Genomic DNA, 18,509 nt, shown 5'->3' on the forward strand with positions numbered 1-18,509 from the left:
AAATCTCTCCTGCTTTTAAAATTAGTCTAAGATCCCCAAAAGCCATGAGAAAAGCCCTTGTGGGTTTGGAGCTGCCCTGAGTGGGGCTGAAGGAGCCCCAGGACAGACAGAGCCTCCCCACCCAACAAAGCCACTAAAGAGGGAAACCTTCACAGTCCTTGGGCAGCACTGAGGACATGATCCAGGTCTTGCTGCACCTGCACAGGCCTGGAGCGAGGGCTGCCAGCACTGAGATAGCCCAGGTCCAACCTGTCTGCACCAAGGACTGCACCTCACCTGCCCTGAGCCTGAGGCTGCTGCACCACACCCTGGGCATTGCAGAGGGCAGGGGGAGAGATGGACAGGGAAAGTTACACCACATGATGTGCTTTTTTGCTTTCTTTCTACAGTATCTGGGGTTCAAACCCTGAAATTCCGGAGAAGAATACCCCATTCAATTCTGACCCCCGAAAATCCCCTTCTGATGTCCCCTACTGTCCCTGCCAGTGACGTGCCCAGCTGTGGTGACAGCAGCAGTGGCAGCTGCTCCTGCTGGGTGCTGCTGGGCTGGAGCCCTGTGGTGCCAGCCCCGCTGTCTTCGGGGCAGGGGCTGCTTTTCCCAGCTTGAATAAAGACGAGCACTTTGGCATTGCAGGCCTGGGCCGTGTGTGTGTGTGTGTCCTGCTGCTGGAGGGCTGCTGTGCCTGCTGCCTCTGGGGGTGGCAGTGGCCTGGTGGCAGCAGAAGGGCCTGGGGATGGTGCTGGGGCTGAGCAGTGGCTGTGTCCCTGGGGATGCTCCTGCCTGGCCCTGGTTTGGGGACACTGAGCCTGGCAGTGCCTGCTGGGCCAGGCTGGCTGGGGTGCCTGTGGTGCAGCTGTCCTGCAGATGCTCCCTCTGGGGGGCAGGAACATTGTCCTGCTGTTCATAGGCCCAGATATCATTCTTTTAACAGGGGACTGTGCCCATGCCAGAAAGAGATGGGCTAGGAGCTGTGGACATATTGGCAAAACCTCATCCCTAAAATAGCCAGAGCTTTGTTACAAGGTTCCAGCTCCAATCCAAGCTGCAAAAGCTGCAACAGAAGCCATTCCTTAAGGGGATGTGTTGTGGGGGATGTCATGGAGGATGGCATAGACATCCAGAGATCTCACATGTGACTCGTAACATTGATAGGGATAAAAGAATTACCTGAACCAAAAGGTTTGCCTTGTCTTCTTTCATCTGCATTGTGTCTATATGGAATACTCAGTATCACAGCACAGCTTCACTGTAGCATCATTTAAATCCTCCCTTTTGCCATACATTCAATTCATTAATATCTTTCCTACAGCTCCTTGCATCATCAAGAGAGGGAGAGCACAGAGGCCAGGTTGGAGTACCCAGTAGCCCAAAAATTGCTTTTCCTATTTTTCCCCTTGCACCAGAGAAAAGGAGGCTTCAGTTTCCTCTTCTGACACCTCTGAGAAGGATTCCCAACCCAGGGCCTTTTGTCATCCTCCCTTGTGTAATGACCTTGTGGTGCTGTGGTTTGTTGGGCACATCCAGGGACACAGGGACACATCCAGGGACACAGACTCTGCTCACTGGATACCAGCACCCACCTGCTGCTCTGGCACAGAGTGGAACCTTTTCTGAGTCCCTCCAAGAAACCCCCTCAGTAAAACCCACCATCAGTAATGTGGGCAGGTGGTGCCTCTGCTTCTGCTGAGCATGCAGAATCCATCTGCCACATTTTTATGATTGCCACCTTGTCACTGTGACTTCACATCTCTGGGTTGGGCATGAGAAAAGGCCAAGAAGTTCCACTTCCAAATCCCCAGCACCTCCACCCTTGTAGTGTTGGGGGGACCAGTTTGCTCTGCCAAACACCTGGAGAGGAAGTGCCAAATCGGGCACAGACCCTCCTGCCAAGCAAGAACTGTCACTTCTCCCAGTGGCATGGCTGGCATCAAACACACTGCATTCACAAGTGATGGCTGCATCCAGCTTGTATTTCTTCACCTTGTCTGACATTAGAAGGAGACACGGTTTTGTTGGGTCAGCTGTTTTATAGAATATGTCATCTATCTTGGTGTTGCTCTCATTTTATATGAAGAGTCATTAGAGAGAACCCTGCTTAACACTCTGACATGTCAGGTGCAAAGAGCTCTTGTCTAATAAGATGTTCCTGAAGTGTCCAAAGTTGTTTTCCATGTTTTGTCAGATTTGTATATCCCATGCCAATTGGTTATTCAATGAGAAGAGAAGTGACATAGGAAAAAGATGGGAGAAATGGGAAAGGTTTCAGACAGACAGGTGGCAATGTTAGATGGCATATTTTGTGAGATTTTTCCCTATGAGGATGATGAGGTCCTGGTGCAGGTTTCCCAGAGAAGCTGTGGCTGCCCCATCCCTGGAAGTGTCCAAGGCCAGGTTGGACAGGGCCTGGAGCAACCTGGGATAGTGGAAGGTTTCCCAGTCTATGACAGGGGTCTGGAAAGAGATGAGCTTTCAAGTCCCTTCCAACTCAAGCCATTCTAGAGGTGATTATGTGAAAGAAGGATTCTGTGCTGGTGCCCACACCCCCCAGTTCCGGTGCCCATCCCAAGGATTTCCCAGCTGGCCCCACAGCCTGTTGCTGCTGTGCCATGGGTGTCACAAGAGGTGTTGCATGGGGACAATGGTGACATTGATTGCAACAGCCCCAGGAGGCACCTCAGCCCCTGCCCCTGCAGCAGGGAGGGAGCAGGGCCAGCCCCAGCACCCCCACACACACGGGGCACTCCCGGGTTGGCCCAGGCCACTTGTGCCAGCAGCAACTGGGGCCTGTCCCACCCACCAGCACTGCTATAAACCCAGCCTGTTTGGGGCAAAGCAGCATTCCCTGGCCCCAAGGGCATCTGGACACAGCCATTCCTGGTGGGTTTGCTGCCGCCTCAACACCCAGACCTTCTCCAGGCAGGTGAGTGTGGGGTCTCTTTCCAGAATCCTGCCCACTCTGCGTCTCAGCTCAAAGACCAGGATACCAGAGTCTCCTAAAGGACAAACTGCTGGAAGTATCCAGCTGATAAGTTTGGCCATCAGAGATTTTTTGGGAACAAGAATAAAATCCTTCATGTGAGTCTAAGAGAGCAGAATATGTCAAAGCTGAAACTGAGGTTTCCCAAGTACAGGATAGTCTGGTCCAGTGCCTTGATGCTGCAGGAGAGACACAGAATCTTATTTGTTGGGGCAATGGGCAGTTTTGTTAGGAAAGTAAGCAGATTCTTTTCCCTCAGCAGTACGGAGTTTTCCCATCATTTCAGGCTCTCAGAAATTCCACACATTGATTTCTGGGCACCAAGACACATGTCCCTGCCCTCTGGCTGCTCCCTGGGTCAGTGCTGGGGAATGTCCTTGCTGGGAATTCTGGGAATGCTCTGGCATTTGGAATGCGCCCTGCTCAGCTAAACTGGGAGGACTTTTGTGATCCCAGGGAAGCAGAGAGGATTGGTCAGCGTGTTTGGGGTGTGTGTTTGATACATGCAGCCCAAAGGAGGAACAGCCCTCTAGTTCTATACCTTTCAATGGCCATTTTATCTCTGCATTTCCCAGATTTCACTGGCCATTTATTTCAGTTTCTCCATCAACAGTGGGTCCCAGATCTGCAGTCTGTGCTCTGGGAAAAGGTTTTAGAAGACCTATGAGGAAAGCAATTGAATCAGCATAGGTTATTGATTTCCCAGAGACTGAGACAGTGGAATACTGCCAAGGTTTGAAGGCTGGCACAGACCTAAGAATTGTTTTTAGAGAAAGGGAAAGGGGAGATGATCAGATGTGGTTGGAGGCAGCCCCTCTGCTCTCTGCAGAGCCACAGAGCCCTGCAATACTGGCTCCTGCCCTGCCTGGGCTCCTGCATGTCCCCATTGCCTTGGTGTCCCCTCTGCAGCCCTGTGAAGACCCAGCAGAGGCAGCAGCCATGAAGATCCTGTTCCTGCTCTTCCCCCTGATCCTCCTGTTGGCCCAGGGTGCTGCAGGTGAGAGGGAAGAGGGAAAATGGGAGAAAGTGTGAGCACCCAGCAGTGGGAATTCAAAGTCCTGGGAAATGACCCTGCTTGTGGGGGTGATAAGGAAGTAACAGAGGAGCCAGGTCAGAGGGGTTTCTCCAGTGACTTTCCTCCTCAGCAACGATTTTCAGTGGAAAGAGCCCATGGAGACAGAATCCTGGCTTGTTCTGTAGGTCAATAAGGCATTTCCTTCCAGACTCCAAGCCTGTGCCCAGCTCTTCCTGTTTAGGAGCCTTTTGTGATGCTCTGGGATGGCAGAGCGCCATCTAATTTAAAATCCCCTTTCAATTATTATTAAAATAATAACCAATATCATTATTCTTGATGTAACTGATTTGTGGGTGCTTTTGTCCATGCAAACAGAAAGTCCATCTGAATGCAGCCGCAAAGGGGGAATCTGCGCCATTCGGGGTTGCCGCTACCCCACAATACCCATTGGAAGATGTTCAGCAGTCAGAGTGTGCTGCAAAAAGTAAGGACCAGATCCCTGTCTAAAGAAACAGTTTCCTCCTTTTTCCCCAGGGGGATCTGTAACTAATTTTTTCTAGCCAACACTTGATTAAATCTCTCCTGCTTTTAACATTAGTCTAAGATCCCCAAAAGCCATGAGAAAAGCCTTTGTGGGTTTGGAGCTGCCCTGAGTGGGGCTGCAGGATCCCCAGGACAGACAGAGCCTCCCCACCCAACAAAGCCACTAAAGAGGGAAACCTTCACAGTCCTTGGGCAGCACTCAGGACACGATCCAGGTCTTGCTGCACCTGCACAGACCTGGAGCCAGGGCTGCCAGCACTGAGATAGCCCAGGTCCAACCTGTCTGCACCAAGGACTGCACCTCACCTGTCCTGAGCCTGAGGCTGCTGCACCACACCCTGGGCATTGCAGGGCAGGGGGAGAGAGGGACGAGAATAGTTGCACCACATGATGTGCTGGTTTCTTTTCTTCCTACAGAATCTGGTATTGAAACCCTGAAATTCCCAAGCAGGACTTCCCCCTCGCTTCTGGCTGCTGGACCCATCTCCTGATGTCCCCTCCCATCCCTGCCTGTACCGTGCCCAGCTGGGGTGACAGCAGCAGTGGCAGCTGCTCCTGCTGGGTGCTGCTGGGCTGGAGCCCTGTGGTGCCAGCCCCGCTGTCTTTGGGGCAGGGGCTGCTTTTCCCAGCTTGAATAAAGACGAGCACTTTGGCATTGCAGGCCTGGGTCGTGTGTGTGTGTGTCCTGCTGCTGGAGGGCTGCTGTGCCTGCTGCCTCTGGGGGTGGCAGTGGCCTGGTGGCAGCAGAAGGGCCTGGGGATGGTGCTGGGGCTGAGCAGTGGCTGTGTCCCTGGGGATGCTCCTGCCTGGCCCTGGTTTGGGGACGCTGAGCCTGGCAGTGCCTGCTGGGCCAGGCTGGCTGGGGTGCCTGTGGTGGAGCTGTCCTGCAGATGCTCCCTCTGGGGAATTGGGATCCCTCTGCTGCTCCTGACAGTCCCAGATGTCCCTTGTCCCTGACAGCCACCGCCTCATGTGCTGAGCTTTGCTGGGAGCAGTTTCCCTTAGTGGGCATGGCCATGGTGACCCACAGGAGCTGTCCCTGCTCCTTCTCCTTGTCCTGTTCCAGCCCCACAGCCCTCCCTGCTGTGGCTGTGCTGCTCCACACCCCATCCCACAGCTATGAGCAGGAGGAGGAGATGGTGCAGCTGTTGGGCTGACATGTGAACTGAATCTAAATGACCATGGCCTGCAAATGTCCGAATTCTTTTCCCCACAGGTAAAAAGCAGGTTGTCTTTTCCTTTGTAGTGGTCTAGGTTCTCTGATTTGCGTTTCTTGGCTAATGTACTAAATAATGTGGTGGGTTTTGTGTTGGCTAAAATTACTTGTGCCCTTACTCATCTTTTGCTGTGAGTTATGGATTATGAGGAAGGTAAAACAGGCTTAAAACTTAAAGGTATGAAGAAAACTTTATAAACAGTACTAAAAGAATAAGGAGCATCAGAATAAAACTTTTAGAGCACTTTTCCTCCCCTTGTCTTATTTTTTTTCTCTTTCAACTTACAACATAGACAGAAAACTTGGGATTTTAAATTAGTTACTCCTTCTACAATAGTTTTTTTTATTAATTCTTGCAGGGAAAGGAAGGTTTTTTTGCTATGCTATAGATACATTTTTACAACAAACAGTTCTCTTGTAGCCTTTCATTTCTAAGAATAGCAGCTGCCCAGGAAACGATTTGTAATACTGAAGTTTTCCCATTTCCACAGCCTTCTTACACCTGTGTTTATGGGCCATGTTAACTTCTGGGGTATTATTTTAAGGATGAGCTGTTCAAAAGGAAAGGTTCTCTTTATCTCTCTCTGCGATTATCTTTATCTCTGGAAATAGAGGTCTTCTTCTTTCCCTGGGGGCAAAGGGTCTTTATTACTTTTTTCTTTCTCTCTGTTAAAGCTTCTTGTGGGATTACAGTCTCTTCAGTATTTGTTTTGTTTCATCATGGATACCTCTGCTCACATTCACACTTCGAACACTCCATCCTCCCTACTTTCTCATTAATTAAAGGGGATATTTTAGTGTATTATAGTTTATTTTTATGGCCTTACCAAAAGAACTTGTACCTTCAATACTAGGACAGCTCCTCATTCTTTTTTCATGTGAAATTTGACTCTTTTTTTACTGACCTTGATGTCTTCATGCTTTTTATGCATCATTACTCTGTCTTTTCCTCTCTCCAGAGAGGATCAAGGTCTGCAGTGGAGTGAAAGGGCCAATATCTGGGCCAGGCCTGCAGATGGTCGTGGGCAGTGGCCGCAGCAGTCGGTGATGGATTTCAGGCTGCACTGGGCCTCTCCCTCTGCCCGGCAGCCGCTGGCGCGGGCGGCCTGGACTGGCCTGGAGCCGCTCCCAGGGCCTGGCAGACCCCAGCTCAGCACGGGCCGATGGTGGGGGAACAGGGCTTGGTGTCAGTGAGATGTCAGCAGCCATGAACTGGGCCAGCTTTGGCTGGGGCCCTGTGGCCTCCTGTCCCCTGCTCGGCCGCCGCTGGGGCCCGGTCTGGCCCGGCCAGGCCGCACAGGCCTCGGTGGAGCAGGGCTGGCCCCACTGTGGAGCACAGTTACCTTTCGAGGTCAGAAGCTAGACACAGATTTTTTGGGCTTGCCTGTCTTTAAAATGTGGAATTCACAGAAGTGGACCCAGCTTCTAAATGGTTTAATAGGATGTCAGTTCTCAGAGCTAGCTAGTTTTTGGTTTTTTCCAGGCACAGAAGAAGCTCTTAGCAACTTCTCTCAGGGAATTTGTTTCCACAGGTGTTTTTTTCCCTCCTTACTAAACATCAATCAATGCAAAACTAGCACATCCTCTCTGCCCACCTCAGGCAGTCTGGAGAGACAATGCTTTGCTCCATCAAAGGCAGGGGATTCTCCCTGTGTGCAAAGCAAATGTCAGGCATTTGATTCCCTGTGTGGTTCAATAGCCATGTGTGTCCATGTATTTGTGTATAATGGAGCAACAGGGACCCCTGCCTGTTTCACTGAAGGTTTCCTCTTTAAAGAACCAGAGAATCACAGAATCAATAATGTTGGGAAAGACCTCTAAGACCATCAAGTCCAACCATTCCCCCAGCACTCCCAAGCCCAACACTAGTCCATGTCCCCAAGTGTCACATCTACATGGTTTTTAAATCCCTCCAGGGATGGTGACTCCAATCACTGTCCTGGGCAGCCTGTGCCAGTGCCTGAGTGCCTTTTCAGTGAGGATGTTGATTCCAATTTCCAGTCTAACCCTTCCTAGGTACAATCAAGACCATTTCCTCAGGCCTTGTCAGTTCTTACCAGGGAGAAGAGACAAACCCCAAAAAAGCTTCCCATACCATTGCTTTCCAAATCTGGAGAGTTTGGTGGGCAATGTTCAGAGCATCCCTGCCTTCTGTGGCCTTTCCTTACCCTCTGCAAACCCTGAAATTTTATTTTATCCATCTTCTGCACAAACTCCTCAGAGAAGACTTTTGAGATGAAATGAGAGGTTCATCTTTCCTCTCAGCATAGAAAGCTGAACACATTTGCATTATTCAGTCCAGTCCTCCACATCCCTCTCTGAGTACTTATAGCATAAATAAAATGAGAGGATGCAAAGAAGAAAACCATTTCCTCATTCCTGCTCTTCCCAGCATCAACCCTGCTCCCTTGTCCATCCCATCCCTCCCCTGTCCATCCTAGCCTGTTGTCACTGTGCCACGGGTGTCACAAGAGGTGTTGCATGGGGACAACGGTGACATTGATTGCAACAGCCCCAGGAGGCACCTCAGCCCCTGCCCCTGCAGCAGGGAGGGAGCAGGGCCAGCCCCAGCACCCCCACACACACGGGGCACTCCCGGGTTGGCCCAGTCCACTTGTGCCAGCAGCAACTGGGGGCTGTCCCACCCACCAGCACTGCTATAAATCCAGCCTGTTTGGGGCAAAGCAGCATTCCCTGGCCCCAAGGGCATCTGGATACAGCCATTCCTGGTGGGTTTGGTGCCGCCTCAACACCCAGACCTTCTCCAGGCAGGTGAGTGTGGGGTCTCTTTCCAGAATCCTGCCCACTCTGCGTCTCAGCTCAAAGACCAGAATAGCAGAGTTTTGTAAAGGACAAACTGCTGGAAGTGTCCAGGTGGAAAGTTTGGCCATCAGAGATTTTTTGGGAAAGAGAATAAAAGCTTTCATGCGAGTCTAAGAGACCAGAACATGTGGAAGCTGAAACTGAGGTTTCCCAAGTACAGGATAGTCTGGTCCAGTGCCTTGATGCTGCAGGAGGGACCCAAAATTTTTTTTTGCTGGGGCAATGGGCAGTTTTGTTAGGAAAGTAAGCAGATTGTTTTCCCACCACAGTACAGAGTTTTCCCGTCATTTCAGGCTTTCACTAATTCCACACATTGATTTCTGTTCCTGTTTCTGGGAACCAAGACACGTCTCTGCCCTCTGGCTGCTCCCTGGGTCAGTGCTGGGGAATGTCCATGCTGGGAATTCTGGGAATGCAGGCGAGGATGGGCAGTGCCGAGCTAAACTGGGAGAATTTTCTTGATCCCATGGAAGCAGATAGGATTGGTCTGGGTTTTTGGGGCATGTGTTTAATTCATGAAGCCTGAGGGAGTAAAAGCAATCTAGTTCTGTAACTCTCAATGACAATCTTTTTCTCTCCTTTTCCCAAATTTCACTTCCCAATATTTGAATTGGCAACACTTGGCTCTAGGTCTGCACTCTGCTTTAAGGGGAAGGTCCAAAAGAAGGAAAACCATAATAGCCCAGAGAAAATAATTTAAAAGCATCTTTAAATTGCTTTCACATAATTGTTTCCAAAAGTGTGAGGCACCCTAAAATGCTCCCAAGGTTGGCAGGATGACACGACTCACAGAGTTCTTTTTAGAGAAAGGTAGAGGAAATATCATCAGCTGTGTTTGGAAGCAGCCCATCTGCAGTTTGATGAACCACAGAGCCCAGGCTCCTGCCCTACCTGGCCTACTGCTTTGGTGTCCTCTCTGCAGCCCTGTGAAGACCCAGGAGAGGCAGCAGCCATGAAGATCCTGTTCCTGCTCTTCCCCCTGATCCTCCTGTTGGCCCAGGGTGCTGCAGGTGAGAGCTAAGAGGGGAAATGGGGAAAGTGTGAGCCTGCAGTAGTGGGAATTCTTATAAACTCCCTAGAAGTGACCGTGTTTCTAGGGGTGATGAGAAGGTAACAGGGGACTGAGGTGAAAGAGGTTTCTTGAAATGGACACCGATTTGGGCTGGAAAGAGCCCATGGAAACAGAATCCTGGCTTGTTCTGTGGGTCAGGGACGTGGAATGTTGCCTGCCAGCTGTGCTGAGATGGGAATGCAGCTGGGAGTCAGCACGGCTCTTCCTCGACCTCACGTTGGTCCTATCCACTCTGTGCTCAGGAGTGCCCTCACTTTAGGGCTACAGGGACCTTCCAGGTGAGAAACACTGCAATTGGAGATTTGACTGGGAGGAGGTTGGAAATGAACCCTTCTCTTGGCCTGAAATGCACCAGCACCAGGAAGCATCAACTTGTCTATAGCCACTCTCTGCCCTCTCTGATTATTACTTTAGTTGTTCTCTGTGTGTCCTTCCCCATGGGAACAGGCAGTGCAACAAGCTGCTGGAGACAACGGGGCTTCTGCACTAGGCGTATTTGCCCCCGGAATACAAGTTTTGTGGGAAGATGTTCACCTGGTGTTGCGTGCTGCAAAAGGTAAGGAACAGATCCTTGAGTGAAGAAAGAATTTCTTCCTTTTTTCTCAGAAAGATCTGATACAGATTTCTTTCTTTGAAAACACATGATAAATACTCTCCTGAATTTTGCTTTGAGAGCAAGGCTCAGGAGGAGAGGGGAAAGTCCCTGTGGTTTCGATCACCTTTCATTAGGGCTTTAGGAACTCCAGGTCAGCCAGGACCTCCCCAGTCTCCTCTAGTTCCAGAGTGTTCATGTAGGCTTTACAGAGGACTTCCCCAAGCCACAAAAGAAACATTCTCTGTCCTTGGGCAGCACTGAGGACATGATCCAGGTCTTGCTGCACAGTCCTGGAGCCAGGGCTGCCAGCACTGAGATAGCCCAGGTCCAACCTGTCTGCACCAAGGACTGCACCTCACCTTTCCTGAGCCTGAGGCTGCTGCATAGCAGTCCCTGAGTCCCAGGGCATAGCAGGGCTGGGGGAGAGAGGGACAGGGAAAGTAACACCACATGATGTGCTTGTCTGTTTTCTTCCTACAGACTTTGGGCTTGAAACCCTGAAATTCCCAAGCAGGACTTGCCCCTTGCTTCTGGCTTCTGGACCCATCTCCTGATGTCCCCTCCCGTCCCTGCCTGTGCCGTGCCCAGCTGGGGTGACAGCAGCAGTGGCAGCTGCTCCTGCTGGGTGCTGCTGGGCTGGAGCCCTGTGGTGCCAGCCCCGCTGTCTTTGGGGCAGGGGCTGCTTTTCCCAGCTTGAATAAAGACGAGCACTTTGGCATTGCAGGCCTGGGCCGTGTGTGTGTGTGTGTGTCCTGCTGCTGGAGGGCTGCTGTGCCTGCTGCCTCTGGGGGTGGCAGTGGCCTGGTGGCAGCAGAAGGGCCTGGGGATGGTGCTGGGGCTGAGCAGTGGCTGTGTCCCTGGGGATGCTCCTGCCTGGCCCTGGTTGGGGGACGCTGAGCCTGGCAGTGCCTGCTGGGCCAGGCTGGCTGGGGTGCCTGTGGTGGAGCTGTCCTGCAGATGCTCCCTCTGGGGAATTGGGATCCCTCTGCTGCTCCTGCCAGTCCCAGATGTCCCTTGTCCCTGACAGCCACCGCCTCATGTGCTGAGCTGTGCTGGGGGCAGTGTCCCTTAGTGGGCATGGCCATGGTGACCCACAGGAGCTGTCCCTGCTCCTTCTCCTTGTCCTGTTCCAGCCCCACAGCCCTCCCTGCTGTGGCTGTGCTGCTCCACACCCCATCCCACCACACATGAGGAGGAGTAGGAAGCTGTTCAAATCTTAGGCTGACATGTGAAATGGTGCCATATTGCTGTGGAAATGACCAAATTTGTTTGGGAGTGACAATGTTGCGTTCCATGAAAGACAGGGGTCTCTTCCTGTCTGTGAAGCAAACCTCAGGTGCTTGATTCCCTGACTGGTTCAATACCTGTGTGTGTCCACAGACACGGGTGTATGGGAGCAACCAGGGACCCTGCCTGGCTCACTGAAGACTTTTCCTCTCAAGAATCATACCCATAAAATTACTGATGTTGGAAAAGACCTCTAGGAATATCGAGTCCAACCATCAACCCAGGACTGTAAACCTGGGTAAACCTGTAACCTTAGGAAACCCACACTAAACCATGTGCACAATGCCACAGCCACACAGCTTTGAAATTCCATCCAGGAATGGCGACTCCACCACTACCACGGGCATGCACGTTCAAAACATCATCACCATTCCTACAAAGAAATTACTCCTCATACCTAGACTAATTCCTTCCCTGCTACTACTTTAGACCATTTCTACTCATTCATTTTCACCTGGCTGAAGAGCCTGACCCCAAAAAATGTTTACACTGCCATGGCTTTCCTGAACTAGACAATTTGGTGATGGCTGTCCAATCATCCCTGCCTACAATGGCCGTTCCTTTCCCTGTGATCACCTTTCCTGGCACTGACACTAGAGCTGCCACCACAAGCTCTTTTCAGCCCTGCACGGCAGAGCTGCTCCCCCAGCCCAGGGGCTCCTTGGCCCAGAACATCTGCGATGCTGGATCCATTGGATCCAGACTGATGGCGTGCAAAGTCAGCTTATGGGTTTCTGGGAGCACACAGAGAGGAACAGAAAGGTCAAGAGGGAGAAAAGGAAGAAGACCTTTTTTTTCAAGTGTGCATGAAATTTTATTTTCTCCCTTTAATTTCCAAACTCCCCAGACAAGGCTTTTGAGGTGAAAGGAGAAGTAAATCTTTCCATTCGCCATACAAAGCTGAGCAGGTTTGCAATATTCAGTCAGATCTTTCACATCCCACTCCGAGTCTTTATAATATCAATAAAATGAGAGGATGCAAAGAAGCAAACCATTTCCTCATTTCTGCTCTGCTCAGCATGAATCACTCTCCTGTGTCCATCCCATCCCTCTCTGCCTTGTCCATCCCATCTCTCTCCTGCCCAGCCCGTTGCTGCTGTGCCGTGGATGTCACAAGAGATGTTGCATGGGGACAACGGTGACATTGATTGCAACAGCCCCAGGAGGCACCTCAGCCCCTGCCCCTGCAGCAGGGAGGGAGCAGGGCCAGCCCCAGCACCCCCACACACACGGGGCACTCCCGGGTTGGCCCAGGCCACTTGTGCCAGCAGCAACTGGGGCCTGTCCCACCCACCAGCACTGCTATAAATCCAGCCTGTTTGGGGCAAAGCAGCATTCCCTGGCCCCAAGGGCATCTGGACACAGCCATTCCTGGTGGGTTTGCTGCTGCCTCACCACCCAGACCTTCTCCAGGCAGGTGAGTGTGGGGTCTCTTTCCAGAATCCTGCCCATACAGGGCCCTGCATGTCCCCATTGCCTTGGTGTCCCCTCTGCAGCCCTGTGAAGACCCAGGAGAGGCAGCAGCCATGAAGATCCTGTTCCTGCTCTTCCCCCTGATCCTCCTGTTGGCCCAGGGTGCTGCAGGTGAGAGCTAAGAGGGGAAATGGGGAAAGTGTGAGCCTGCACTAGTGGGAATTCTTATAAACTCCCTAGAAGTGACTGTGTTTCTAGGGGTGATGAGAAGGTAACAGGGGACTGAGGTGAAAGGGGTTTCTTGAAATGGACACCAATTTGGGCTGGAGAGAGCCCATGGAAACAGAATCCTGGCTTGTTCTGTGGGTTGGGGACGTGGAATGTTGCCTGCCAGCTGTGCTGAGATGGGAATGCAGCTGGGAGTCAGCACGGCTCTTCCTCGACCTCACGTAGGTCCTTTCAACTCTCTGCTCAGGAGTGCCCTCACTTTAGGGCTACAGGGACCTTCCAGGTGAGAAACACTGCAATTGGAGATTTGACTGGGAGGAGGTTAGAAATGAGCCCTTCTCTTGGCCTGAAATGCACCAGCACCATGAAGCATCAACTTGTCTATAGCCACTCTCTGCCCTCTCCAATTATTACTTTAATTGTTCTCTGTGTGTCCTTCCCCATGGGAACAGGCAGTGCAACAAGCTGCTGGAGACAACGGGGCTTCTGCTCTAGGCGTATTTGCCCCCGGGGAACAAGTTTTGTGGGAAGATGTTCACCTGGCCTTGCGTGCTGCAAAAGGTAAGGAACAGATCCTTGAGTGAAGAAAGAATTTCTTCCTTTTTTCTCAGAAAGATCTGATACAGATTTTTTTCTTTGGAAACTCATGATAAATACTCTCCTGAATTTTGCTTTGAGAGCAAGGCTCAGGAAGGGAGGGGAAAGTCCCTGTGGTTTCGATCACCATTCATTGGGGCTACTGGAACTCCAGGTCAGCCAGGACCTCCCCAGTCTCCTCTAGTTCCAGAGTGTTCATGTAGGCTTTACAGAGGACTTCCCTAAGCCACAAAAGAAACATTATCTGTCCTTGGGCAGCACTGAGGACATGATCCAGGTCTTGCTGCAAAGTCCTGGAGCCAGGGCTGCCAGCACTGAGATAGCCCAGGTCCAACCTGTCTGCACCAAGGACTGCACCTCACCTGCCCTGAGCCTGAGGCTGCTGCACCACACCCTGGGCATTGCAGCGGGCAGGGGGAGAGAGGGATGGGGAAAGTTACACCACATGATGTGCTTGTTTGCTTTCTTCATACAGTCGCTGGGCATGAAACCAGGAAATTCCCAAGCAGGACTTGCCCCTCGCTTCTGCTGGACCCATCTCCTGATGTCCCCTCCCGTCCCTGCCTGTACCATGCCCAGCTGGGGTGACAGCAGCAGTGGCAGCTGCTCCTGCTGGGTGCTGCTGGGCTGGAGCCCTGTGGTGCCAGCCCCACTGTCTTTGGGGCAGGGGCTGCTTTTCCCAGCTTGAATAAAGACGAGCACTTTGGCATTGCAGGCCTGGGACGTGTGTGTGTGTGTCCTGCTGCTGGAGGGCTGCTGTGCCTGCTGCCTCTGGGGGTGGCACTGGCCTGGTGGCAGCAGAAGGGCCTGGGGATGGTGCTGGGGCTGAGCAGTGGCTGTGTCCCTGGGGATGCTCCTGCCTGGCCCTGGTTTGGAGATGCTGAGCCTGGCAATGCCTGCTGGGCCAGGCTGGCTGGGGTGCCTGTGGTGGAGCTGTCCTGCAGATGCTCCCTCTGGGGGGCAGGAACATTGTCCTGCTGTTCATCGGCCCAGATATCATTCTTTTCACAGGGCACTGTGCCCATGCCAGAAAGAGATGGGCTAGGAGCTGTGGACATACTGGCAAAGCCTCATCCCTAAAATAGCCAGAGCTTTGTTACAAGGTTCCAGCTCCAATCCAAGCTGCAAAACCTGCAACAGAAGCCATTCCTTAAGGGGATGTGTTGTGGGGGATGTCATGGAGGATGGCATAGACATCCAGAGATCTCACATGTGACTCGTAACATTGATAGGGATAAAAGAAATACCTGAACCAAAAGGTTTGCCATGTCTTCTTTCATCTGCATTGTGTCTATATGGAATACTCAGTATCACAGCACAGCTTCACTGTAGCATCACTTAAATCCTCCCTTTTGCCATACATTCAACTCATTAATATCTTTCCTGCTGCTCCTTGCATCATCAAGAGAGGGAGAGCGCAGAGGCCAGGTTGGAGTCACCAGTAGCCCAAAAGTTCCTTTTCCTGTTTTTCCCCTTGCACCAGAGAAAAGGAGGCTTCAGTTTCCTCTTCTGACACCTCTGAGAAGGATTCCCAAACCAGGGCCTTTTGTCATCCTCCCTTGTGTAATGACCTTGTGGTGCTGTGGTTTGTTGGGCACATCCAGGGACACAGGGACACATCCAGGGACACAGACCCTGCTCACTGGATACCAGCACCCACCTGCTGCTCTGGCACAGAGTGGAACCTTCAAGAGTCCCTTCAAGAAACCCCCTCAGTAAAACCCACCATCAGTAATGTGGGCAGGTGGTGCCTCTGCTTCTGCTGAGCATGCAGAATCCATCTGCCACATTTTTATGATTGCCACCTTGTCACTGTGACTTCACATCTCTGGGTTGGGCATGAGAAAAGGCCAAGAAGTTCCACTTACAAATCCCCAGCACCTCCACCCTTGTAGTGTTGGGGGGACCAGATTGCTCTGCCAAACACCTGGAGAGGAAGTGCCAAATCGGGCACAGACCCTCCTGCCAAGCAAGGACTGTCACTTCTCCCAGTGGCATGGCTGGCATCAAGCACACAGCATTCACAAGTGATGGCTGCATCCAGCTTGTATTTCTTCACCTTGGTTGGTATTAGAAGGAGACACGGTTTTGTTGGATCACCTGTTTTATAGAATATGTCATCTATCTTGGTGTTGCTCTCATTTTATATGAAGAGTCACTAGAGAGAACCCTGCTTAACACTCTGACATGTCAGGTGCAAACAGCTCTTGTCTAATAAGATGCTCCTGGAGTGTTCAAAAGTGTTTTCCATATTTTGTGAGATTTGCATATCCCATGCCAATTGGTTATTCAATCAGAGTAGAAGAGATATAGGAAAAAGATGGGAGAAGTGGGAAAGGTTTCAGACACACACGGGGCAATGTTAGATGGCATATTTTGTGAGATTTTTCCCTGTGAAGGGGAGGAGGTCCTGGTGCAGATTTCCCAGAGAAGCTGTGGCTGCCCCATCCCTGGGAGTGTCCAAGGCCAGGTTGGACCGGGCCCGGACCAACCTGGGATAGTGGAAGGTTTCCCAGTCTATGACAGGGGGCTGGAAAGAGATGAACTTTCAAGTCCCTTCCAACTCAAGCCATTCTAGAGGTGATTATGTGAAAGAAGGATTCTCTGCGGTTGCCCACACCCCCCAGTTCCTGTGCCCATCCCAAGGATTTCCCAGCTGGCCCCACAGCCCGTTGCTGCTGGTCCATGGCTGTCACAAGAGATGTTGCATGGGGACAACGGTGACATTGATTGCAACAGCCCCAGGAGGCACCTCAGCCCCTGCCCCTGCAGCAGGGAGGGAGCAGGGCCAGCCCCAGCACCCCCACACACACGGGGCACTCCCGGGTTGGCCCAGGCCACTTGTGCCAGCAGCAACTGGGGCCTGTCCCACCCACCAGCACTGCTATAAACCCAGCCTGTTTGGGGCAAAGCAGCATTCCCTGGCCCCAAGGGCATCTGGATACAGCCATTCCTGGTGGGTTTGCTGCCGCCTCAACACCCAGACCATTTCCAGGCAGGTGAGTGTGGGGTCTCTTTCCAGAATCTTGCCCACTCAGCATCTCAGCTCAAAGACCAGGATAGCAGAGTCTCCTAAAGGACAAACTGCTGGAAGTATCCAGATGGAAAAATTTGCCATCAGAGATTTTTTGGGAAAGAGAATAAAAGCCTTCATGTGAGTCTAACAGACCAGAACAGGTGGAAGCTGAAACTGAGGTTTCCCAAGTACAGGATAGTCTGGTCCAGTGCCTCGATGCTGCAGGAGGGACCCAAAATTTTCTTTGCTGGGGCAATGGGCAGTTTTGTTAGGAAAGTAAGCAGATTCTTTTCCCACCACAGTACAGAGGTTTCCTGTCATTTCAAGCTTTCAGAAATTGCACACATTGATTTCTGTTCCCATTTCTGTGAACCAAGACACATGCCTGGCTGCTCCCTGGGTGGGTGCTGCCCATGGAAGGGGCACAAAGTGTGGGGGTGGGGAATGTCCTTGCTGGGTATCCTGGGAATGCTCTGGGGCTGGGAATGGGCACTGCCAAGCTGAACTCGAAGGACTTTTGTGATCCCAGGGAAGCAGAGAGGATTGGTCAGGGTGTTTGGGATGTGTGTTTGATACATGAAGCCCAAAGGAGGAACAGCCCTCTAGTTCCATACCTTTCAATGGCCATTTTATCTCTGCATTTCCCAGATTTCACTGGCCATTTCTTTTGGTTTCTCCATCAACAGTGGGTCCCAGATCTGCAGTCTGTGCTCTGGGAAAAGGTTTTAGAAGACCTATGAGGAAAGCAATTGAATCAGCATAGGTTATTGATTTCCCAGAGACTGAGACAGTGGAATACTGCCAAGGTTTGAAGTCTGGCACAGACCTAAGAATTGTTTTTAGAGAAAGGGAAAGGGGAGATGATCAGATGTGGTTGGATGCAGCCCCTCTGCTCTGTGCAGAGCCACAGAGCCCTGCAATACTGGCTCCTGCCCTGCCTGGGCTCCTGCATGTCCCCATTGCCTTGGTGTCCCCTCTGCAGCCCTGTGAAGACCCAGGAGAGGCAGCAGCCATGAAGATCCTGTTCCTGCTCTTGCCCCTGATCCTCCTGTTGGCCCAGGGTGCTGCAGGTGAGAGGGAAGAGGGAAAATGGGAGAAAGTGTGTGTACCCAGCAGTGGGAATTCAAAGTCCTGGGAAATGACCCTGCTTGTGGGGGTGATAAGGAAGTAACAGAGGACCCAGGTCAAAGGGGTTTCTCCAGTGACTTTCCACCTCAGCAATGATTTACAGTGGAAAGAGCCCATGGAGACAGAATCCTGGCTTGTTCTGTAGGTCAGGAATGCTTTTGCTTCCAGACTCCAAGCCTGTGCCCAGCTCTTCCTGTTTAGGAGCCTTTTGTGATGCACAGGGATGGCAGAGAGTCCCAGGGGTGTTCGGATGGTGCTGTTTGCTGGAGCACAATGGTGTCCCTTTCTTATCCATCAGCTTATTAATAATAATATCCAATATCATTATTATTGATGTAACTGATTTGTGGGTGCTTTTGTCCATGCAAACAGGAAGTTCATCTCAATGCAGGCGCAGAGGGGGATTCTGCACCTTTGGGCGTTGCAGCTACCCCACAACACCCGTTGGAAGATGTTCAGCAGTCAGTGTGTGCTGCAAAAGGTAAGGAGCAGATCCCTGTCTAAAGAGTTTCCTCCTTTTTCCCCAGAGGGATCTGTAAGTAATTTTTTCTAGCCAACACTTCACTAAATCTCTCCTGCTTTTATAATTAGTCTAAGA

General features: G+C 51.6%; 1 long non-coding RNA gene across 2 annotated transcripts; it reads left to right on the forward strand.

Annotated features, from left to right (window-relative positions):
• The first annotated feature begins 2,844 nt into the window (after window positions 1–2,844).
• LOC131578145 (uncharacterized) lies at window positions 2,845–10,957 on the forward strand. 2 transcript variants are annotated; one of them, XR_009277390.1, is made up of 4 exons: window positions 2,845–2,921; window positions 9,498–9,585; window positions 10,095–10,203; window positions 10,723–10,957. It is a non-coding gene; the product is annotated as an uncharacterized LOC131578145 (long non-coding RNA). The 2 variants fall into 2 exon arrangements; XR_009277389.1 differs by lacking the exon at window positions 2,845–2,921 and adding an exon at window positions 8,453–8,524.
• The last annotated feature ends 7,552 nt before the right edge of the window (window positions 10,958–18,509 follow it).

The sequence above is a fragment of the Poecile atricapillus genome, chromosome 3 (assembly GCF_030490865.1).
Source record: "Poecile atricapillus isolate bPoeAtr1 chromosome 3, bPoeAtr1.hap1, whole genome shotgun sequence".
Taxonomy (NCBI): Eukaryota; Metazoa; Chordata; class Aves; order Passeriformes; family Paridae; genus Poecile; species Poecile atricapillus.